General features: G+C 34.2%; 1 protein-coding gene across 2 annotated transcripts in view; it reads left to right on the top strand.

Annotated features, from left to right (window-relative positions):
• Positions 1-11,897, top strand: part of LOC120781451 (UPF0430 protein CG31712) — a 56,343-nt gene that overhangs the window by 35,684 nt on the left and 8,762 nt on the right. The window contains exon 5 of one of the 2 annotated variants that reach the window (XR_005706066.1): positions 7,020-7,184. The exons of the other annotated variant lie outside the window; for it this stretch is intronic. The gene's annotated coding sequence lies outside the window, so the exon portion shown is untranslated. The remainder of the gene's footprint in view (positions 1-7,019; positions 7,185-11,897) is intronic. 2 annotated transcript variants of the gene reach the window in all.

Below are 11,897 nucleotides of genomic sequence, written 5' to 3'. Positions count from 1 at the left end.
AAAAAAAGTGAATGTGTAAAGCTAATACAAAATGAAAAGGGCAGGAGTGACGTGTGGAAGCTGTTCGATTGCGTTAATTATATGGCAATAATGTCGATTTTGTGTGCTGCCGGAGCTGTAAGCATGTGCTGGTGTATAATTCAAAACAAGGCACGGGCACCCTCAGCCGCCATAAGTGCATGTCTCAACAAGACGCGCTTAAGTTACAGCCCAAATTGGACATGTTTGCCAAAAAAGTTGTTTCGACGCGATTCGTTTGCTCGAAAGCAGCTAGCCTTACTTGCAAAAGACTTGCACAGAGCAGAATTTGGAAGTCAGTCTTTTGATGATTTGGTTATATCCCGTAAAGTGTTAAGCACTACCATCATGGAGAAAGAGTACGAAACGTTGAAGACTCAACTTATCATAAGTTTGAAAGACCAACAACTGGCATACACGACCGACATGTGGAGTGACGACTACACGCAGCGAAATTTTATATCGCTGACTGCTCACTATGTGGATGATAGCTTCCAACTGAACGTCACTCTTTTAGGTACTAATATAAATAAATTTTTATAATATATTTGTGGGTACGATTACATATAATGTACATGTTCATACATACATATTTACATATTTTTTTATTAATGTTTATGAAGCATTTAACTTACTTGCGTTTCTTTTACAGGCATCAGGGAGTTCTTGGACGAGAAGAAAACTGGAGAAAATATTCTCAAAAATGTTCAGGACATTTTGCAGGATTTCAACACACTTGAAACTATCGATCGAGCTGTGTTCGTTACGGACAATGGTGCAAATGTCGTTGAGGCATTTAAAAGCTTCAAGCGCCTATCTTGTGCTTGTCACAATCTGAACCTTGTCATGGATGACGTCATTGAGAAAAATTCTCTTGCGGAAGTGAAGGCTTTAATAGATTGCTGCAAATCATTCGTAAAATTTTTTAAACATTCTCAGCTTAACAGTAAGCTCTCAAAAACGCTGAAACAGCAAGTTAAAACACGCTAGAACTCTACATTTTTTATGCTTTTGAGTATATTTGATGTAAAAGAGGAAATAAGAACTCTTTTGCTTAAAAAAGATGTGCTACAGCGAATTAGTAATTTAGATTTTTCATTACTTGAAAACATTTTATGCTTCTTAAAACCTTTTAAGGACTGCTCTGAAGCACTTAGCTCTGACAAGGAACCAAGAATGCAAATATTTGCATTAATTTGTAAACTTTGCAGAACTAGCACACATGATTTCCAAATAATAACTGAGTTTAAATTAATGACCCTAAGCGCATTAGAAGTCAAGTTTCTTCCGGCAATCGCTCATTTGATTGGGCTTTTCTTGAACTCTCCTTATAAAGAGATGAATTTCCTCTCAGAGGAAAAAAGAGAAAATGTGTTAGCTACGGTAAAAGCAATGCTCTCCGAATTTATAGGAGATCACTAAAATAGTAGCTTTTATGACATAACTAATAAAATAAGCCCAAATAATTTTGAAAATGGAATGTTTGCTGAATTTTCAGACTTAAGTTATGTAAAAAAACGAAAAGTTGAGAAAAACGCTATCGACATAGAGCTTGACAAATATTTGGCCAATCAAAATACCTTCCCAAATTAGCTCGGACCATTCTGGCTATTCCAGCCAGTTCGTCTACGAGCGAAAGGCTTTTTTCAACATCGGGCCATGTTTTAAATGAAAAACGCACTAGGCTAAAAAGCACAAATTTAGAGAAAATTTTATTTTTAAATAAAAATATGACTTAGTTCGTTTTTTTTTTTTTTTTTTTTTTTTTATTTTTATAAAAGCTTACATAATAATACAATTATTATACAAACTTAAGAAAATACGCAGCACTAGCATCATGGGCTATCGGCCGACTGGTTNTGTTATATGCGTCGAAGAAGGTCGCTGTCTTTCAAAAAGTTGTAGATTTTCGAAATGTTGTTGCTTTTGAGGGATCCCATCAACAAAATTATTGGATCAGGCATTATTGAAGTTTCGACAGTCTCTGAGGTTTGAAGTGCTGGACAATGTTGCAGAAGATGCAATAGATTTAAATCTGAATCACAAAATGGGCATTGGTTGATCTGAGTGCCATTTAGTATGTGAGCGTGTGTGATAATGGAGTGGCCAATGCGAAGTCTGATATATGGAATGATATAATTAGATGAAAGCGATGACGGAAAGGATGGTTTGATACGGTTTGAATTTATTCTAGAGTAGTGGTGTCTGGAATCCCCGGTATAATGAACACCTCGATATAGTGAACGCCTAAAAATTTACATTGAGTACTCTAAATAGTGAACTATCGAAAACTCGAAATAGTGAACAGAGTTTTAAACGCAACGGCAAGCATAAACTGTTAAAAAAACTTAAACAGAAATAAAGTCGGGTATTCCCCGAAATTGCTCATTTTATGTTTTTTACTGGAAAAGCTGATGCTATGTATTTGGTGCCAGTCTTTATTTGTCTCTTGTCGGGTGTATGTATTTTTAAAAGTGTTTATGTGCTAATAAATTAAGTGTTATCATGCCTGTGAGGAAATTCATTCCATTATAGCAAAAACTTGAAATTGCTCAAAAACTCGAGAAAGGTGCTAGTGTTTCATCCTTAGCAAAGATTTATGGTGTGGCCAAATCAACAGTTTCGGAAATAAAAAAAATGCTCGTAGTATTATATCCCACCAGGCAGTCGGAGCATCTAAGCGGAAGACTCTTAGAAAAGGCTAGTATTCCCGCATGGAGAAGATGTTATACAAGTGGTTTATAACTCAACGAAACAAAAATTGTCCAGTTACTGGGGAAATGCTTAAGAAAAAAGCAATGAAGCTGCACGCTGACTTTAAGGAAAAAGAAGGTAGCTTTCATGCCAGCCCCGGTTGGTTATCTGGATTTAAAACTCGCTTTGGAATCCGACTTTTAAAAGTGTGTGGCGAGAAACTTTCATCGGATATCCAGGCAACTGATCCCTTTAAGCATAAACTCAAAAACATTATTTACGAATTGAAGCTTTGCGAGGACCAAGTATATAACGCAGACGAGACCGGCTTGTTTTGGAAAATGCTTCCTGATAGAACGTATGTCAGTTAAACAGAAAAAACAGCTCCGGGAAGAAAAGCAGAAAAGGCGAGAATCAAACCGTTAACAATTGGGCATGCCAAGAAGCCGCGCTCTTTTAAGGCTTATGACATCTCGGTAGACTATCGCAACTCTAAGAATGCATGGATGACTGCCAACATTTTCAGAGAATGGTTTCACCATTGCTTCGTCCCTCAGGTACCTACATTTATAATGCAACTCCTGACATTTTTGCAGAGTATTTATTCGTTTTTAATTGATATTAGGTTCATAAGTATTTACTACAGAAAGGAATACCAGCCAAAGCTATCCTTTTGCTTGATAACGCCCCTTGCCATCCTCCAGAAGATGAACTTAAAACTGTTGATGGATCCATATTCGTGATTTATATGCCTCCAAATGTAACGCCTTTAATTCAGCCTTTGGATCAAAATGTGATTCGCTTAACTAAGCTGTATTACAAAAAGCATCTCCTGCTTTTAGCTGTAGGAAAGGATGACATCACACAATTTCTAAAACATTTAACTTTAAAGGATGCTGTATCATTTTTAATGCTTGCTTGGAATCAGCTGCAGGCAAATGTAATAGTAAAATGTTGGAAGCCTTTATTAGAATGCTTAAATACTACAGAAGCAAATGAAAGCGAGGATGAATACGATGATATTCCTTTGAGCTTACTTCGTCAAAAAATATTGCAGGAAAAATGGAATGAAGTTCATGATATACAGGGTCTGCTGCAAGTTGTATTACCGGAGGTAATTTTGTTCACCCTCTTGACAAGCACCTGTTAATTAAGTTTTTATGTGAACATTATTTGTTTTAGGAAATCTACACTGAACAAGATATTGAGAAGTGGAATTCAATCCAAGTTGGCGAAGAAATTGATTTATATAATTATGCAATGGATACTGAAGAATCTGGTGATGACAGCCAAGGCGAAGGACAGATCGGAAATTCAATAAAAGCTACTGAAGCCATTAAAAGCTTCGATATAGCTATCGCATGGGCTGAAGCTAACACCACTGACTATGCTGGCATACTAGTACTGAAAAGTCTACGCGAAAAAGCGGTCCAAAAGTCAATTTCCGAAAACAAAAAGCAAACATCTATTAGTAAATTCTTTCAATAATATGTATGTATTTTCAAAAAATTACTTTATACATATAACTTGTTTTGTTTACATAAACAAACATGAATTTAAAGCTAATAAACCAAGTTAAAAAAAAAATGTTAACCTTAATATAGTGAACAACCTCGATACTGCGAACAGGTCTTGCAGAGATTAGTTCACTATATCCAGACTCCACTGTATACATTATACTATATACTGTTCATACATACATATATTTGGATGTGCATATAAAATGTACCAAACTGTTTTCGATTTCCCGGAAATCAACCGTAAGTTCGGACAGTTTGGTAGCAACCCTTCTATTAAAATTTACAGGATCGTGTACAGTTTTTATAGAGATCAACTGTAACTTTCAACATACATATGTATATGCAAATAGTAAGTACAAATGGTTTAAAATATTAAATGGAGTAGATACACTCACTTTGTGCCGCTTCAAGGGAGTTTGAGGGCTTTTTATACGGTTTTGAATGGGGAAGTGGGGGGTAGTTTGCCACTGCGTCCAATTTGGTTCCTCTCTGTTTCCTTTCCTTTTGGTTGCTTGTTTCTCTTCGTTGGTTGGCTTTCCCCCGTTGGTTGGATTTCTTTCGTTGGTTGGCTTGTCTTTAATTTCACGTTTATTTTGGTTTTTCACAAGGATATTAAATTTTTTTTTTAATATTGTATGTTAAGCTCGCGCCCGTGTGGATTTTGTTTTTCTTTTTTGATGAATAATATTTCGCGCCCGGTGTTTGGTTTTGTTTTTTTTTTTTTTTGGTGTTAAGCACTGTCTTGTTTGTATATGTATATTTATATGTATTTTGCACTTTTTTTTTTTTTGATTTTGATTTGGGTATCACACAACGGAACCGTTTCGTGTCCGTTTTTCACTGTTTTTTTTTATTATATATATGTATATGTATACATATGTACATATATGTCACCTCACGGAACTTTTTTTCCTTGAAAATTTTGTTTTTTTTTATGTGTATATGTATGTACATATGTATGCATGTTAATGTCACCGCACTTTTTATTGTATAATATTTTTGTAAATATTGTATGTATTACCTCACTTTAATTTTTTCCATGAATTTTGTATACTGGTATGCCACGTTTTAATTATTTTGCCGCTTGAATCTGTTTTTGTTTTTTTTTCAAATAGTGCCTTTCTTTGCGGCTCGAAGGACCAATGTTTAAATAGATGCGGACTTCACCTTTATCTTTGATACACTTACCACTTCCCCTTCTTTAAATAATACACCCGTGTCGGTTATAAGGGTATTTCAATTTAATTTAATTCGATTGGTGTTTACTCTTTTCACAAATGTTCACAAGTATGAGGGTAATTACAATTTTTTCTTATCTCATTTAGCCAATAGACATACCAAGAAAGGATATGTTAGTGATATACATATCTCAGAGTTTTATCCATATTTTAGATCAAAAGTTTGCAATAGGCATGGGGATTTACGTACTCGGTATCTGAGCACTTGAACCGTTGTTAAAATTTTAAAATTTTTGTGCATAAGGTGGCATGGCTTAAAGGCACTATTATGTTTGATTTGCGTGCTAGAAAGTGAAGAAATCAGATGGGATTTAAAGTTTGCTGTATAAGAAATTGACGTGGTTGTAGTTTGATTTCGTCAATTTTCGCGCTGTAATAAAGGAATGTCAGAATAATCTTATGTGCCAAATTTTAAATTTTTTTTAAATTGGTCTGAAAGTTCACGAGATACATATATAGCGGACACACAAAGTTTACATACTTCTTCTTCTTAATTGGCGTAGACACCGCTTACGCGATTATAGCCGAGTTAACAACAGCGCGCCAGTCGTTTCATTTTTTTGCTACGTGGCGCCAATTGGATATTTCAAGCGTAGCCAGGTCCTTCTCCACTTGGTCCTTCCAACGGAGTGGAGGTCTTCCTCTTCCTCTGCTTCCCCCGGCGAGTAAAGTGTCGAATACTTTCAGAGCTGGAGTGTTTTCGTCCATTGGGACAACATGACCTAGCCAGCGTAGCCGCTGTCTTTTAATTCGCTGTCAATGTCAATGCTGACACACTTGTAGTAGTTTTAAACATAACCGATATATGGAAAGTGTTCGGGGTTAAAACTCGATTGTACTCATTTTTACATTTTCGGAGGGTGTGCTGACTAACTTGGTCATGAGCAGGTTTGGTTGGTTTAGCTGAAGTGGTTTAAACCTATTAGAGAGCAAGACACTTATGGTTAGAACCCTTATGGAGGAATATTTATATATTGTTTTGCGAGGCTTTAGCTTCTTCGAGTGTTATTTATTTTTTTTTCTTTGGAGGTATTGTTGCAAATAAATTCGTTCTTCGCATCGTGATTTTTCAATATTCATTCATTCGTTGTGAACTTGGCTTTCGCCCAAAACGGTAGTTATCGAACATTATTTTTCGTTATGTATTTTTACTTGGTTTAATTATAAATATATTAAAAATGTGTGAAATAGCTTTGGGTGTGATAAGAGGATTATCAATTTTTCGGAAAAAAATTTAATCAGAACACGTTTTTTTGCATAATTGAATTATTTATACAAGTCTTTTTTGCGTAATGTGCGTAAATCAGAAAAATATTATTATTGGTGATTTTTAAAGAAATCGATGTATAATTTTTGTTTTATGTTGTCGACACTTGTTGTTATTAATCTATAGAAACTTTTACTTATCACTAGTTGTCTGCGATTTTCATCTTCTTCAAGAACATTTCCTTTGTATGGCGTATTACGAAATTCGTCAATTAAAATATAGTTCAGTGTTTAGGGTTTGTAGTCGAAATTCGTTCCATTTATAAATGTTGTACATTCCCAGGGCTATCATCACAACACCGATGATGCGTCGTTAAATGTGGCCAAACAAAATGTGCTGCTGCCTGGCGTGGTTGGTTTGATATAGAGCGAGGATGCAATCGATGCGGTTAATAAAGGTCTATACTGAGTTCGGGTTGCCGTCAAATCTTTCTACGTCCCCTATTGGGTAAGCCACTTGGGTCATGTTAGTGTCGGAAAATAATATTTCTTCTGATAGTGAAATTTTATTGCTTCATTAAAAAAAAAAATATTTATAATTTTTTAGTATACAGTTATTGGTACTTATTTTCGTTGGCTTTTGTTAATAAATCTTATTTATAGGAGATTCACCTCCTTTGAAATTAGTTTTAAGTTTATAAGTTGTTGCACTGGTAGCACTTTGGTAAGTTCCGTGGTTCGCGTTGGATTTACTGTCTACAATTTTTACAGGATCTATACTATGTCTAATATACACGTTTTTAGACAAATTGCGTTCATGGTTTGCACGCCACTGTCGAGGTTTACAATAAAGTTTACGCAATTTTCACCGACAAACGCGTTGTGGTAACGTAGTTGCTTTGGCGGATAACGAAAGAAGATACAAGAATTAGGAAGCCTCGCTATCGCATCAAGATTAAGTTTGCGTTATCCTACTGAGTATTTTATAAGATGAGTCGAAGAAACACCCTTTTGAAGGACTAGGGGCGGCGCCAATCAGAGAAAAAAAAAACACAAAGTAAAATACCGGTTTGTAGTTTTATTCTCAATGATTAGCTGAAGAGTAAAACGACTGGCTATTGCTATTGTGCTATTGGTCCTTTGTTTAAGACAGGTGAGAGAGGAGTAAATATTCTGGAAAATCTTATACGGCCCCGAGTTTCATTTGTTTGTTTTAAATGAGAAGTACTATGCTGATTATTTTTGAGTGGGCGTTGTCGCTGCAGATGTAAGAAGGCATTCAGACGAGGTCTCTTTTTTACACTCATTATCAGCAAATTCTCTTTTGGTATTGCTCACTGCGTTCACACAAGTGACAAGAGTACTATTATATCATGCATATTTTCATACTACATACAAAACATATATAATAAAATTCAAATTATCGAGAATAATGTCAATATTCTATGAAACCGAGCGTTATCAATTAAAAGGAAGGGTTCAAAATGAAAAAATCCAATGGGATGTTGGAACAAGCAAATAAGTGCTCTTATATTGAGACAGTGTTGTTCTTTTGCAGATACTCAGCTGATATTTAAGCTAATCAAAGTAAATATTTTGAATATTTGGGAAATGGAAATCTGAAAATAAAGTTTGGCTGGAAAACGCATATAAATACATATACTATATAATATACACTCGTGGCCACGCAAAGCTTACACTGAAAAATTTCCAGTGTTGTGCATATTTGACAACACTTTATAGCAGTATTTTTTGCGGTATAGAATTTCTTTATTTAGAAATAAGTTAATGACATGTTATTTATCAAAAATATTAAAAATTAAAAACAAACCACATTCAACAATAGACAAAATCATTTGAAAGTTAGTGAGCTTTACAAAATGATCTCGAAATATAAGAAACTGACATGCGATGAAAAAATTATATTTTTATTTCTTTAATTTAATTTTATTCACACTGTATTTGAAATTAATGTTTTATATTCTTTTTTTTAAATTGAAACATAAAGTTTAGTCGCGGTGTTACTTTAAAAACAATAAAATCGGGCGCTTTTGTAAAAGCACACAAAACCTAGTTTGTGTTTTACTCATTAAACGTAATAAATTAAAAACTCTAATTATAATTAGATAATGTAATTTAGTTTACTTATGCTTACTAAAAACATAAAAAACGCCAAATTGAAAAAAATCCTGAACGAAAAAAAAAATTAAGAAAGGATAGTGGTAAGGTTTGCATGGCCACGATTGTATTATATGTACTTGAAATACAGTAAATGATATGAATTAATTATAAAATAAAATAAACAGCGAATTAGCTTAACTTTATTTTTTTGTTGGAACACTTACGTCGAATATCGTGCTTCGCTATATTGTCGCAGGGTGCACGAGTGGTACGGTCATTTCGTCTCTCCTAGTCGTCACTCGACGATAAAAAATCTGTTTGTGCGAAAAATTGTCTGCTCATCTAAATATACTCTAAGTGAAGGAGTTGTAATATTTTGTTTATTAACTTGGAGAAGCCGATTAGTTGTTGTCTTTTTACTAAAAGGCGCAATGTGAATTAAATACATCCCTATATTCATATTATCAGCGTGACGAACTGAAACGATTTAACCATGTCCGTCTATACGACAACTAGTCACATAAAATATATGAGATATCGATCTGAAGTTTTTCACACGCTCTTCTCCCTCCAAAATTAATTTGTCGAAACCGCCGATATCGTACGAATATAGCATATATTTGTCATACAATTTGACCGATCACAATTAAGTTGTTGCATAGACATTTTTTAGTTGATAAAATATCTTTAACTTTGGCATAATAATTGATACAATCTCCGAAAAATTGGTTTAGGTCGGACAATTATAGCTATAGCTGCCATTCCAGCTGGCAGTTCAAAAGCAAGATAAAGATATTCATAAACGATATGTAGGAGCCCAATAATAAATTAATGTCCAGTTAAGAAATTGAATTTATTTAATTTAAGTTTACATATAATTTAATTTCACTCTTAACACACCTAATGTTTTACTAATAACACGGGTCAACACAAAATTTGACTATAACTTTAAAGCAGTAAATTTCCATTTTTTAGGTCGTAGTTAGACGAAAAAAAATATATTCCACGAAAAAGTTTTATTGTTTATTTAGGAAACCGTTTTAACGATATTTTTTAAAATATGTGGTTTTAATTTTTAATTAAAAATGAAATCACTTAAAGAAACATTTTTATTATTTTTATTAAGTTTTTTATTTTGATAAACTTACAAAAAAGTAAAATATAATTTAAAAGTGCACACATAATTTTATTGATGGCCAGGTACAGGTCGTGTCAAATCGTGTGAAACTGGAGCAGATGAAGATTCAAGGTCAGGATATTCGATAGGTTTTGCATTTTTACCTCTACGCCTTTTACTCGGATTCACAATGGAAAAGTAGCAGTCGTTAACGTGATGTTTTGGTTATCGCCAGATTCTTGGTATTGCAAATTTCATAAACCTCTTCTCACCTCAATACCAGAGAACTGCAACGAGTAATAAATTTTTGTTTATACTTAAGTACTGATCCGTTACTCTGTCTGATTCTGTCAGTTCAGTTCATTTACACGAAGCGCACTGTTTGTCTTCAAATCAGCTATAGAGAACAACTTTGAATCACTAGCGATCAGCTTATACCTGATTTGTTTATGAACGTTCGTATCAGCAGAAAATACCCGAAGTGATGCAAACTCATACTTCAATGATTGAAATGATCCACAGAGTTTGGTTTGTATATCATCCCCTAAACACTGATTTACTAGTGCACTTTTGTTATATTTCAAATACATATGTTTGTAGATACATGTATGTATGTATATATGTACATATGTTAAATGTATAATGTAAATTCCATCGAGTACATACATACCAGAGACCTGCACGAGTAATTAAAAAAGTTACATGTTAGCAAGCGGCGATGCCGATGCGGCGAGTACACGCTACGTAACGGTACTTTAGCATCGTGGGCATCGGCATCGTGGGTATCGGCATCGCCGATTACTAACATGTTACTCAATTAGTATTGTGCGCGAAGAAAAGAACTGGCATTTTCGCATTAGCAAAGTTTTTGCATTTGTGCTATTATTTAAATCTATATAATGGAAATTTTACAACGTATAAAAGTGGTGTTTTACAATAAAATTGTGGATACCAAGACTGGGGAGAATGTACCCTATGTTATATGTTCAAATTGTGAAAAAACATTCAAATTTGGTAAAGGGGCTAGTTCTTCAAATTTGAAAAAAGCACACATGCTACAAACGCCAATCCACAGAAGAAAGTGATTCAGTTCCAATGAAACGGTGGTCAGTTAATATCAGTGACCAATTACGGGAAGAAGTCCTACAGAATTGTTTAAAATTCACTTGCCGTGATTTACGATCTTTTGAAGCTGTTAATGGCGAAGGATTCAAGGAATTGGCACGTTGCTTGGTGGAAGTTGGTGTTAAAATCGGCACGAAAAACTTTTCAATAGATAACATTTTGCCTCATTCCACTACTATATCTCGTAGATTGCACAAGTTGCACCTTAGCGAACGTGAAGAGTTTATCGGTGATATACGTCCATTCATTGAGAAAGGTTGGTAAATCTCTCGGTATATTTAGATGTATTATAGGTTGGTAAACCTCTCGGTATATTTAGATGTATTATTCCTTGTCTGAAAAAATTTTACAAAATCCTTAGGCATGTGTGCGTCTACGGTGGATATGTGGACAGATAATAAAAAACAAAGAAATTTATTGCTTTTACTGTGCATTATATGGATGATAAATGGCAGCTTAAAAAGTATGGTAAATTGTGTGTTCAACAAGCACAACTGTACTACATATAGTGTGTTTGTTTATGTTTATATTTTTAGCCGTATTTTGTTTACCTCCGAATTAGAATATTGTGATGACAATGGGATTGCTGTGAAGAAAACTGCGGAAAATTTAATTGGTGCCATAGAACTCAAGTTTGACAAACTGAACTTAGATAGAAATTTGTTGAAAAAAATTACTTTTACTACAGATCAGGGTTCAAATATCAAAAAAGCTCTACAACATTATTCAAGAGTAAATTGCGTAGTACATGTGCTCAACATTATTTTGAAGCACACATTCGATAAAGAAACACTTAAAAGTTGTGCTCCTAATGTTATGGATTTGATAACAAAATGTAAGTCTCTTGTCGAAAATCTA

The sequence above is a fragment of the Bactrocera tryoni genome, unplaced genomic scaffold (genome assembly GCF_016617805.1).
Source record: "Bactrocera tryoni isolate S06 unplaced genomic scaffold, CSIRO_BtryS06_freeze2 scaffold_7, whole genome shotgun sequence".
Taxonomy (NCBI): domain Eukaryota; kingdom Metazoa; phylum Arthropoda; class Insecta; order Diptera; family Tephritidae; genus Bactrocera; species Bactrocera tryoni.
Note: the sequence above shows the minus strand (reverse complement) of the source record. Positions and strands in the feature narration are given on the sequence as shown.